This window comes from Biomphalaria glabrata, chromosome 6 (genome assembly GCF_947242115.1).
Source record: "Biomphalaria glabrata chromosome 6, xgBioGlab47.1, whole genome shotgun sequence".
Lineage (NCBI taxonomy): Eukaryota > Metazoa > Mollusca > Gastropoda > Planorbidae > Biomphalaria > Biomphalaria glabrata.
This window is the reverse complement of record NC_074716.1, coordinates 34,895,916-34,909,318: the sequence shown is the minus strand read 5'-3', so window position 1 is coordinate 34,909,318 and position 13,403 is coordinate 34,895,916. Positions and strand designations below refer to the sequence as shown.

The window sequence follows — 13,403 nt, the reverse complement described above, 5'->3', positions numbered from 1 at the left end:
CGAATTAGACTCCGATAGAGCAGCAGCAAGGTATCTCTGTCAGCTCCCCAGTCCGTATGGCTGAGTACTCTTAGTATGTTTAATGACTTTTGGCATTTCTTCTTAAGTTCCTTAATGTGGGGGAGAAAATTAAATTTGGAATCTAAGGTGAGGCCTAAAAATTTTGTAGTTTTCACGACAGGGATCTTCTTTTTGTGTATAAATAGTTCAGGGTCTGGGTGGAGTCCCCTTAGATTACAAAAATGCTTACTAACTGTTTTGGAGTCTGAAAATTTAAAACCATTGTTGTTTGCCCAACCCTGAATTTTGTTTAAATATAACTGTAATTTTCTTTCTAAGGTGTTCATATTTTCCCCATGTCGTGCCTGCAGTCCCCCAAGGACTACTCTCTGATTGATTTGATTTGATTTGTTGATTTGAGGCACATCGGCACAATTTAGGCCATGTCGTGCCTGCAGTCCCTTAAGGACTACTCTCTCTCTAAACAGCAAGGGCCAGATTCTATACAGTAATATAATTAAAATTAAGGTCTATTCACAGTTAAAATAGTAAAGGTAGTAAAAATTTAAATATTTGGTAAAAATCTAATGTAAATAGTGCATGTTCACAAATTCAGAAATCAGATCTTCGTAGATAGCCCCACTTCCCGAATAAAGCCCAGTACCTTCCCAGGGTCGACATTATTAAATAGTGTTTTTAGATTAGTGGCTCTAAAATGTTTCGCCCTGACATCCTGGTATCTGGGGCAATCAACGAGGATATGTTCCACGGTGAGGCGAGAGTCACAGTACTCGCAAAGTGGGGGCTCCTCTCTCTTCAGTACAAAAGAGTGCGTGATGTAGGTGTGGCCAATCCTAAGTCTGGACATGGTTGTGCTACCACGCCTTGTCAGACCCTTAGGTGTGGGCCGCCACCTGACATCCGCCACAATCTGCCTGAGTTTACTGTGAGTCTCAGCCTCCCATCGGTTCTGCCACTCTCGATAGGTGGCAGAGGCAATACTTTGTCTCAGGTCCGAGTAGGGAATTTGGGTTCCTGACACCGCATGATTTAGGGCTCTCTTTGCTTCTCTGTCTTCGGATTCGTTTCCCTCAATGCCAACATGGGAGGGGACCCAGATGAAGGTGACATCCCTACGGTCGGCTGTTATTAGGTCCAACAGCTTCAGGCTCTTATGTACCAATGGGATGTCAGTCTTCATCCGCCCCAAAGCTTGCAATGCAGATTTGGAGTCGGAGCAGATTATAAATTTACTCCTTTCTGATGCTTTTACGGCCATAAGTGCAAGCAATATTGCGTGCAATTCGGCCGTAAAGATGGAGCAGCCATCGGGGAGTCTACGGGAGATTGTTTTGTTCCGAAAGGAGCAAGCACACGCGACCTTTCCCTCCATTTTGGATCCGTCTGTGTAGATGGTGCCACAATCTCCGTAGCTCTCCTGCAGTTCCCTAAAGTGGACTTGTAGTATGCTTGGGTCTGTATTTTCTTTTTTGAAATTAAGGAGGGATAAATTTAATTTGGGTTTATTCATTAGCCAAGGAGGATTCTGAGGGGTTTCTATTTTAGAGATTTGGTCAATGGGTGGGGTTAAATTTTGGATGGGTTCTCTCATTCGAAGGCCCAACGGCTGTATGACGTTAGGCCTTCGATTGTATAATTCTACCTCTGTGGGGTTAAATATGGAGTCAAAAGCAGGGTTCGTGGGGTTGGATTTTAGCTTGACTATATACTGCATTGCAAGCTTTTTCATTCTTATATCCATGGGGAGTTCTCCAGCCTCCACATGGAGACTTGGGATAGGTGATGTACGAAACGCGCCGAGACAGAGACGCAGGGCAGCATTTTGTATTGGTTCCAGTATTTTTAGGTACGACTTCCTTGCTGCTCCATATATTATGGATCCGTAGTCTAGCTTGGATCGAATTAGACTCCGATAGAGCAGCAGCAAGGTATCTCTGTCAGCTCCTCAGTCCGTATGGCTGAGTACTCTTAGTATGTTTAATGACTTTTGGCATTTCTTCTTAAGTTCCTTAATGTGGGGGAGAAAATTAAATTTGGAATCTAAGGTGAGGCCTAAAAATTTTGTAGTTTTCACGACAGGGATCTTCTTTTTGTGTATAAATAGTTCAGGGTCTGGGTGGAGTCCCCTTAGATTACAAAAATGCATACTAACTGTTTTGGAGTCTGAGAATTTGAAACCATTATAGTTTGCCCAACCCTGAATTTTGTTTAAACATAACTGTAATTTCCTTTCTAAGGTGTTCATGTTTTTCCCATAAGTAAGAATGACAAAGTCATCAACATACAAAGAGCACTCTATGCCAGGGGACAGCGCATTTATGATGCTATTTATTTTAATGTTGAACAGGGTGACTGACAGAATGCTGCCCTGGGGTACACCCATTTCCTGGTCATGAGTGTCAGAAGCGGAGTGGCCCACTCGAACCTGAAATTTTCGATCTTTCAGGAATTCCTCCACAAAACGGGGGAGGTGTCCCTTAAGCCCCATAAGCGCCAGGTCACGTAGAATGCCATGTTTCCAGGTTGTGTCATAGGCCTTTTCTATATCGAAGAATACAGCTACTAGATGTTCTCTTCTGAGTAATGCATTTCTAATATAAGCTTCCAGCCTTACCAGGTGGTCAGTTGTTGTCCGCCCCTGCCGGAATCCGCACTGGTAGTTTGAGATCACTTTATTCCTTTCCAGGTACCAGACCAGCCTACTGTTAATCATTCTTTCCATGGTTTTGCAGATGCAGCTTGTTAGTGCTATTGGTCGATAGTTAGCTGGGTCAGAGCCGTCTCTTCCCGGTTTAGGTATCGGTATAACTGTGGCTTTCCTCCAGCTGTTTGGGAAAGCGCCTGTTTGCCACACACAGTTATAGACCCCTAGCAGGACTGCCAATGAGGGTTCGGGAAGGTGCTTGAGGAACTGGTAATGGATTTCGTCTTCTCCAGGCGCTGTGTCATGTGACTTGTCCAGCGATTCCCTCAGTTCCTCAAGCGAGAACGGTTTGTTGTAGTCTTCATTGTTCTCTGACCTGAAATCAATGGGGTGTCTTTCCTCCCTGGTTTTGACTTTTTGGAACTCTGGCTTGTAGTGTGCAGTGGATGATTTTTCTGCTATTGAGGATGCAAGGCAGTCAGCTATTTCTCTGGGGGACGTGACAGTTCATCCTTGGTTTTTCAAAAGCCCTATTGCATTTGATTCTTTCCCTTTGATTCGCCTTACTGCCTTCCAAACCGCTCTAGCAGAAGTTTTGGCATCCAGACTGCCGACAAAACTTCTCCAGGAATTCCTTTTGGCTGACCGTATGGTTTGTCTAGCCTTTGCTCTAGCTATCCTGAATAGCTTTAGGTTTTCCTGGGAAGGATTCTTTATAAATGCAGCCAGTCGTTTTTTCCTATCACCAATAGCACTTTTGCAAGCTGTATCAAACCATGGTTTGCTAGGCCGTTTTGGATTTGCAGAGGTTAGGGGTACAACTTTCCTGGCTAAACTTAGTAGCTTGCTAGCAAAGGTATCAGCTGGGTTCTGTTCATGGAGGATATTTTCTGTGATATCCTCAGAGCATCTTTTTTGGAATTGTTCCCAATCGGCCTTATTCAGTTTCCACCGCTGAGGTCGTCCCAATGAAGGGAGATTGTTAGTAATGATGATTGGGAAGTGATCACTTCCCCGTAGATCATTGCTAACTGACCATTTAAAATCGTCCAGAAGTCCGGGGACGCATACGGTGAGGTCAATGCATGTGAATGATCCAGTTCCTGGGTGCAAGTAGGTCGGTGATGCATCGTTAAGTATGCATAAATCATGTTGGAGGAAGATATCCTCCAGCATACGACCTCTTGTGTCGGTATTGTTGGATCCCCACATGGTGTTATGGGCATTGAAATCCCCAAGGATTAAATAAGGCCGGGGGAGTTGTTTCAATAGGTCCTCCATGTCTGTTTGGTTTAATGGAGCGCCTGGTGGTAGATACAGGCTGCAGCAAGTGATAACCTTGTGAAGGGTTATCCTAGCTGCTACGGCCTGTAGTGTGGTCTGTAGTTCTACCCTCTCATGGGGGATGCTATCCTTCACAAGGATACAGACTCCACCTGATGCTCTCTCTGCATCCTCAACATTCTTGGTGTAAGCACGGTAGCTTCGGAAGCTGATGCAATCTTTCAGAAATGTTTCCTGTAAGCAGACAGCTACAGGAGTCTCAGAGTCCATCAGTAGCTGCATTTCCTCCTAATTGGCCTTGAGGCCTCTACAATTCCACTGTACAATTCTGGAATCCATGGCTTATTCTAGATGACCTACTTGGAGCTATTTGGCCTTGGGAGGCCCCCGGAGGGGTTTCCCTTTATTTTTGATTTTTAATTTGTTGATTTGAGGCACATCGGCACAATTTAGGCCATGTCGTGCCTGCAGTCCCTCAAGGACCACTCTCTCTCTAAACAACAAGGGCCAGATTCTATACAGTCATATAATTAAAATCAAGGTCTATTCACAGTTAAAATAGTAAAGGTAGTAAAAATTTAAATATTTGGTAAAAATCTAATGTAAATAGTGCATGTTCACAAATTCAGAAATCAGATCTTCGTAGATAGCCCCACTTCCCGAATAAAGCCCAGTACCTTCCCAGGGTCAACATTATTAAATAGTGTTTTTAGATTAGTGGCTCTAAAATATTTCGCCCTGACATCCTGGTATCTGGGGCAATCAACGAGGATATGTTCCACGGTGAGGCGAGAGTCACAGTACTCGCAAAGTGGGGGCTCCTCTCTCTTCAGTACAAAAGAGTGCGTGATGTAGGTGTGGCCAATCCTAAGTCTGGACATGGTTGTGCTACCACGCCTTGTCAGACCCTTAGATGTGGGCCGCCACCTGACATCCGCCACAATCTGCCTGAGTTTACTGTGAGTCTCAGCCTCCCATCGGTTCTGCCACTCTCGATAGGTAGCAGAGGCAATACTTTGTCTCAGGTCCGAGTAGGGAATTTGGGTTCCTGACACCGCATGATTTAGGGCTCTCTTTGCTTCTCTGTCTGCGGCTTCGTTTCCCTCAATGCCAACATGGGAGGGGACCCAGATGAAGGTGACATCCCTACGGTCGGCTGTTATTTGGTCCAACAGCTTCAGGCTCTTATGTACCAATGGGATGTCAGTCTTCATCCGCCCCAAAGCTTGCAATGCAGATTTGGAGTCGGAGCAGATTATAAATTTACTCCTTTCTGATGCTTTTACGGCCATAAGTGCAAGCAATATTGCGTGCAATTCGGCCGTAAAGATGGAGCAGCCATCAGGGAGTCTACGGGAGATTGTTTTGTTCCGAAAGGAGCAGGCACACGCGACCTTTCCCTCCATTTTGGATCCGTCTGTGTAGATGGTGCCACAATCTCCGTAGCTCTCCTGCAGTTCCCTAAAGTGGACTTGTAGTATGCTTGGGTCTGTATTTTCTTTTTTGAAATTAAGGAGGGATAAATTTAATTTGGGTTTATTCATTAGCCAAGGAGGATTCTGAGGGGTTTCTATTTTAGAGATTTGGTCAATGGGTGGGGTTAAATTTTGGATGGGTTCTCTCATTCGAAGGCCCAACGGCTGTATGACGTTAGGCCTTCGATTGTATAGTTCTACCTCTGTGGGGTTAAATATGGAGTCAAAAGCAGGGTTCGTGGGGTTGGATTTTAGCTTGACTATATACTGCATTGCAAGCTTTTTCATTCTTATATCCATGGGGAGTTCTCCAGCCTCCACATGGAGACTTGGGATAGGTGATGTACGAAACCCGCCGAGACAGAGACGCAGGGCAGCATTTTGTATTGGTTCCAGTATTTTTAGGTACGACTTCCTTGCTGCTCCATATATTATGGATCCGTAGTCTAGCTTAGATCGAATTAGACTCCGATAGAGCAGCAGCAAGGTATCTCTGTCAGCTCCCCAGTCCGTATGGCTGAGTACTCTTAGTATGTTTAATGACTTTTGGCATTTCTTCTTAAGTTCCTTAATGTGGGGGAGAAAATTAAATTTGGAATCTAAGGTGAGGCCTAAAAATTTTGTAGTTTTCACGACAGGGATCTTCTTTTTGTGTATAAATAGTTCAGGGTCTGGGTGGAGTCCCCTTAGATTACAAAAATGCATACTAACTGTTTTGGAGTCTGAGAATTTGAAGCCATTATAGTTTGCCCAACCCTGAATTTTGTTTAAACATAACTGTAATTTTCTTTCTAAGGTGTTCATGTTTTTCCCATAAGTAAGAATGACAAAGTCATCAACATACAAAGAGCACTCTATGCCAGGGGACAGCGCATTTATGATGCTATTTATTTTAATGTTGAACAGGGTGACTGACAGAATGCTGCCCTGGGGTACACCCATTTCCTGGTCATGAGTGTCAGAAGCGGAGTTGCCCACTCGAACCTGAAATTTTCGATCTTTCAGAAATTCCTCCACAAAACGGGGGAGGTGTCCCTTAAGCCCCATAAGCGCCAGGTCACGTAGAATGCCATGTTTCCAGGTTGTGTCGTAGGCCTTTTCTATATCGAAGAATACAGCTACTAGATGTTCTCTTCTGAGTAATGCATTTCTAATATAAGCTTCCAGCCTTACCAGGTGGTCAGTTGTTGTCCGCCCCTGCCGGAATCCGCACTGGTAGTTTGAGATCACTTTATTCCTTTCCAGGTACCAGACCAGCCTACTGTTAATCATTTTTTCCATGGTTTTGCAGATGCAGCTTGTTAGTGCTATTGGTCGATAGTTAGCTGGGTCAGAGCCGTCTCTTCCCGGTTTAGGTATCGGTATAACTGTGGCTTTCCTCCAGCTGTTTGGGAAAGCGCCTGTTTGCCACACACAGTTATAGACCCCTAGCAGGACTGCCAATGAGGGTTCGGGAAGGTGCTTGAGGAACTGGTAATGGATTTCGTCTTCTCCAGGCGCTGTGTCATGTGACTTGTCCAGCGATTCCCTCAGTTCCTCAAGCGAGAACGGTTTGTTGTAGTCTTCATTGTTCTCTGACCTGAAATCAATGGGGTGTCTTTCCTCCCTGGTTTTGACTTTTTGGAACTCTGGCGTGTAGTGTGCAGTGGATGATTTTTCTGCTATTGAGGATGCCAGGCAGTCAGCTATTTCTCTGGGGGACGTGACAGTTCGTCCTTGGTTTTTCAAATGCCCTATTGCATTTGATTCTTTCCCTTTGATTCGCCTTACTGCCTTCCAAACCGCTCTAGCAGAAGTTTTGGCATCCAGACTGCCGACAAAACTTCTCCAGGAATTCCTTTTGGCTGACCGTATGGTTTGTCTAGCCTTTGCTCTAGCTATCCTGAATAGCTTTAGGTTTTCCTGGGAAGGATTCTTTATAAATGCAGCCAGTTGTTTTTTCCTATCACCAATAGCACTTTTGCAAGCTGTATCAAACCATGGTTTGCTAGGCCGTTTTGGATTTGCAGAGGTTAGGGGTACAACTTTCCTGGCTATACTTAGTAGCTTGCTAGCAAAGGTATCAGCTGGGTTCTGTCCATGGAGGATATTTTCTGTGATATCCTCAGAGCATCTTTTTTGGAATTGTTCCCAATCGGCCTTATTCAGTTTCCACCGCTGAGGTCGTCCCAGTGAAGGGAGATTGTTAGTAATGATGATTGGGAAGTGATCACTTCCCCGTAGATCATTGCTAACTGACCATTTAAAATCGTCCAGAAGTCCGGGGACGCATACGGTGAGGTCAATGCATGTGAATGATCCAGTTCCTGGGTGCAAGTAGGTCGGTGATGCATCATTAAGTATGCATAAATCATGTTGGAGGAAGATATCCTCCAGCATACGACCTCTTGTGTCGGTATTGTTGGATCCCCACATGGTGTTATGGGCATTGAAATCCCCAAGGATTAAATAAGGCCGGGGGAGTTGTTTCAATAGGTCCTCCATGTCTGTTCGGTTTAATGGAGCGCCTGGTGGTAGATACAGGCTGCAGCAAGTGATAACCTTGTGAAGCGTTATCCTAGCTGCTACGGCCTGTAGTGTGGTCTGTAGTTCTACCCTCTCATGGGGGATGCTATCCTTCACAAGGATACAGACTCCACCTGATGCTCTCTCTGCATCCTCAACATTCTTGGTGTAAGCACGGTAGCTTCGGAAGCTGATGCAATCTTTCAGAAATGTTTCCTGTAAGCAGACAGCTACAGGAGTCTCAGAGTCCATCAGTAGCTGCATTTCCTCGTAATTGGCCTTGAGGCCTCTACAATTCCACTGTACAATTCTGGAATCCATGGCTTATTCTAGATGACCTACTAGGAGCTATTTGGCCTTGGGAGGCCCCCGGAGGGGTTTCCCTTTATTCCAGTGACCTTGGTATTTTTATTCTTGGGTTTGGATGGAGAGAAGGACAACCCCCTTTTGGGGGAAGTCTTTCTCTCTGGAGAGGGGAGATCCCTCTGGTTAGAGCGGAGGTTATTTCCTCCTCTCTCACCTCGGGCATCCTCTCCGCTTTGATTTCTCCCCTTAGGGAGTTGGTCAACCTCTAACTCGGTAGAGGTTGGGGTGTCTGGCTGGGTTCTCTGAGGAGAACCTGTGTCAGACATGATGTCTCCGGGTTCTCCCGGAGTATTGGTTTTGACATGCTGCTCAGTCTCCATGCTCTCATCAGCGAGCACAGAGAACCTGTTCTTTAGCATGACAACAGGGCTTTCTTGTTTCTTCAGAGGTGTGTTCTTTGGCGGTGTTTTCTTCTGAGTTGGGGGAGGGGGAGGGGGTGGTGGGGTCAATGTGTCCGTCTGTGTGGCTATGGATCTTCCTTTCTTAGCAACAGCCTGGGCGTAGGTCTTTGTCAAGCCGAATTGGCCCTTGGGTAGGGCCAGTACAGCCGATTTCGCCTGGCTAAAGGTACATCCGTTTCTTGCCTTGTACTCCTGCACGGCAACCTCCTGTTTCCACACAGGGCAGTCCTTGGAGTAGGCTGAGTGGCCAGCTTGACAGTTTGGGCATTTGAACTGGGCTGTGCAGCCCTTGTCCTCATGACCCTCTCCAGCACATCTGGCACACACAGTGTTCCTCTTGCAGACTGCCGCGCCGTGTCCATAACCCTGGCACTTGAAGCACCTCATGGGGTTAGGTATGTAGGGCCTCACTGGAACTCGTAGGTATCCTGCCTTCACATACTCTGGCGGTGTCCTAGTTCCGAATGTGAGGATAATAGTGGCGGTTTTGACCTCCTCACCCTCCCTGCGCCTGGTAATGCGCCGGGCATGGGTGACTCCTTCAATGCCCTCCACTATTTCCTTCTCGGAACATTCCAGTAGGTCCCTAGAGCTGATTACACCTCTGCTGGTGTTCAGACTCTTGTGTGGCATGACTTCCACTTGGAGATCACAGAGTCTTCTGCATCTTAAAAGCCCATCAGAGTGTGTCTTGCTGTCTACTTCTACAAGGAGTTCCATTGTTTTGTGTAGCTTAGACACACTCTTGGGCTCTCCCACTACTGACTTGAGTCCCTTATAGATAATAAAAGGGCTCAACTTGGTCAGGCTTTTTCCCTCCTCTGTGCATCTAACCACCAGAAATGATGGCCAGGTGGCACAGCCTTTTGGGACCTCCTCCTTTTTATCGTCAATTCGTCGTTTCTTGCCCAGACACAGGTCTGGGGCAAGTAGTTTTGTGTGTGTTTTTTTGTCCATATATATTTTGGTTAATTCGGCACCTGTGCTCCCCACCCGCCATCGAGTCCAACAAGGGGACGGGCCATTCGGATGTCCAGAATGAGCCCGCCAGGGCTACACAGGTGCTATACTCAGTCAGCTGCTACATCGGACATGTGTCCGATACAGCAGCTCCCTGATTGACCCTCCAGCCACCGCCCTCCAGCATAGGTCGACGACCTATGCTGGTAGCTCGGCATGACCAGCCGGTTGACCCAGAGCGGGCCATCTGGGTCTCAGGTCTAGGGGAACTTGGAGCCAAAGTATTGTGTTGTTGTGGCTTATCCTCAGATAGCCACCACTCAAACACCAGGATCTCTTTATCCCCCCTTACCCGTCGCAGTCCACGGCAAACGGACTGGTCTAGGACGTAGTGAGAATTTAAAGTTAAGGAGACAGTGTGATGATCAATGAAGGCAGACTTAGGAAAAGAGGAGGCAGACACAATGATAGAAAAGAAGTAGGGCACTTTTGAGCTCCAAAAGTGCTAAGGAAAGAGGAGCGCAGTTTAACGTCATGTCTCGGGACGAGGTTTCCCTTTATTCCAGTGACCTTGGTATTTTTATTCTTGGGTTTGGATGGAGAGGAGGACAACCCCCTTTTGGGGGAAGTCTTTCTCTCTGGAGAGGGGAGATCCCTCTGGTTAGAGCGGAGGTTATTTCCTCCTCTCTCACCTCGGGCATCCTCTCCGCTTTGATTTCTCCCCTTAGGGAGTTGGTCAACCTCTAACTCGGTAGAGGTTGGGGTGTCTGGCTGGGTTCTCTGAGGAGAACCTGTGTCAGACATGATGTCTCTGGGTTCTCCCGGAGTATTGGTTTTGACATGCTGCTCAGTCTCCATGCTCTCATCAGCGAGCACAGAGAACCTGTTCTTTAGCATGACAACAGGGCTTTCTTGTTTCTTCAGAGGTGTGTTCTTTGGCGGTGTTTTCTTCTGAGTTGGGGGAGGAGGAGGGGGTGGTGGGGTCAATGTGTCCGTCTGTGTGGCTATGGATCTTCCTTTCTTAGCAACAGCCTGGGCGTAGGTCTTTGTCAAGCCGAATTGGCCCTTGGGTAGGGCCAGTACAGCCGATTTCGCCTGGCTAAAGGTACATCCGTTTCTTGCCTTGTACTCCTGCACGGCAACCTCCTGTTTCCACACAGGGCAGTCCTTGGAGTAGGCTGAGTGGCCAGCTTGACAGTTTGGGCATTTGAACTGGGCTGTGCAGCCCTTGTCCTCATGACCCTCTCCAGCACATCTGGCACACACAGTGTTCCTCTTGCAGACTGCCGCGCCGTGTCCATAACCCTGGCACTTGAAGCACCTCATGGGGTTAGGTATGTAGGGCCTCACTGGAACTCGTAGGTATCCTGCCTTCACATACTCTGGCGGTGTCCTAGTTCCGAATGTGAGGATAATAGTGGCGGTTTTGACCTCCTCACCCTCCCTGCGCCTGGTAATGCGCCGGGCATGGGTGACTCCTTCAATGCCCTCCACTATTTCCTTCTCGGAACATTCCAGTAGGTCCCTAGAGCTGATTACACCTCTGCTGATGTTCAGACTCTTGTGTGGCATGACTTCCACTTGGAGATCACAGAGTCTTCTGCATCTTAAAAGCCCATCAGAGTGTGTCTTGCTGTCTACTTCTACAAGGAGTTCCATTGTTTTGTGTAGCTTAGACACACTCTTGGGCTCTCCCACTACTGACTTGAGTCCCTTATAGATAATAAAAGGGCTCAGCTTTGTCAGGCTTTTTCCCTCCTCTGTGCACCTGACCACCAAAAATGATGGCCAGGTAGTACAGCTTTTTGTGGCCTCCTCCTTTTTAGCCTCAATACAGCGTCTCTTGCCCAGACTTAAATCTGGGGCAAGTAGTTTATTGGGGGTTTTTTTATCCATATATATTTTCTTGTTAGTTCGGCACTTGTGCTCCCCACCCGCCATCGAGTCCAACAAGGGGACGGGCCATTCGGATGTCCAGAATGAGCCCACCAGGGCTACACAGGTGCTATACTCGACATGTGTCCGATACAGCAGCTCCCTGATTGACCCTCCAGCCACCGCCCTCCAGCATAGGTCGACGACCTATGCTGGTAGCTCGGCATGACCAGCCGGTTGACCCAGAGCGGGCCATCTGGGCCTCAGGTCTAGGGGAACTTGGAGCCAAAGTATTGTGTTGTTGTGGTTTATCCTCATATAGCCACCACTCAAACACCAGGATCTCTTTATCCCCCCTTACCCGTCGCAGTCCACGGCAAATGGACTGGTCTAGGACGTAGTGAGAATTTAAAGTTAAGGAGACAGTGTGATGATCAATGAAGGCAGACTTAGGAAAAGAGGAGGCAGACACAATGATAGAAAAGAAGTAGGGCACTTTTGAGCTCCAAAAGTGCTAAGGAAATAGGAGCGCAGTTTAACGTCATGTCTCGGGACGACCCTAGAGCTGATTACACCTCTGCTGGTGTTCAGACTCTTGTGTGGCATGACTTCCACTTGGAGATCACAGAGTCTTCTGCATCTTAAAAGCCCATCAGAGTGTGTTTTGCCATCTACTTCTACAAGAAGTTCCATTGTTTTGTGTAGCTTAGACACACTCTTGGGCTCTCCCACTACTGACTTGAGTCCCTTATAGATAAGAAAAGGGCTCAGCTTTGTCAGGCTTTTTCCCTCCTCTGTGCACCTGACCACCAAAAATGATGGCCAGGTAGTACAGCTTTTTGTGGCCTCCTCCTTTTTAGCCTCAATACAGCGTCTCTTGCCCAGACTTAAATCTGGGGCAAGTAGTTTATTGGGGGTTTTTTTATCCATATATATTTTCTTGTTAGTTCGGCACTTGTGCTCCCCACCCGCCATCGAGTCCAACAAGGGGACGGGCCATTCGGATGTCCAGAATGAGCCCACCAGGGCTACACAGGTGCTATACTCGACATGTGTCCGATACAGCAGCTCCCTGATTGACCCTCCAGCCACCGCCCTCCAGCTTAGGTCGACGACCTATGCTGGTAGCTCGGCATGACCAGCCGGTTGACCCAGAGCGGGCCATCTGGGCCTCAGGTCTAGGGGAACTTGGAGCCAAAGTATTGTGTTGTTGTGGTTTATCCTCATATAGCCACCACTCAAACACCAGGATCTCTTTATCCCCCCTTACCCGTCGCAGTCCACGGCAAATGGACTGGTCTAGGACGTAGTGAGAATTTAAAGTTAAGGAGACAGTGTGATGATCAATGAAGGCTGACTGATGAAAAGAGGAGGCAGACACAATAATAGAAAAGAAGTAGGGCACTTTTGAGCTCCAAAAGTGCTAAGGAAAGAGGAGCGCAGTTTAACGTCATGTCTTGGGACGCACTAAAACAATGATAACATCATTCCTAAAGTGCTGTTAAACAAACAATGCAGGCTCAAGCTGGGTGCTAGAAGAACATAGCAATAGCATAAAGTGAATTAGGCAAACTAAAAAAAAGTGTTGTATAGGTAACTCTTGATGTATTGAAACATCTGGCTTGTCTGGGTTCAACAGAGAGCCAGTTCCAAACCTTTGATCCAAGTGCTGAAAAGGTCAAAAAAGCGTTCATCATTATAGATATACTGTACCGATGACAAAGGGAAACTACCTTGTAATCAATTCTTACACTCACAAATGTGAGCTTTAATTGCTGTGCTACTACTACTGCAACTAGTCAATGAAGAATTGAAGAGTGTGTAATGGGCTATGACCGGGGTCGCAACCTGTGGCTCGCAAGCCACATGCGG

General features: G+C 47.0%; 1 protein-coding gene across 1 annotated transcript in view; it reads right to left on the bottom strand.

The window, feature by feature from the left end:
- Positions 1-13,403, bottom strand: part of LOC106058561 (uncharacterized) — a 39,550-nt gene that overhangs the window by 2,059 nt on the left and 24,088 nt on the right. The gene's annotated exons all lie outside the window — the stretch shown is intronic.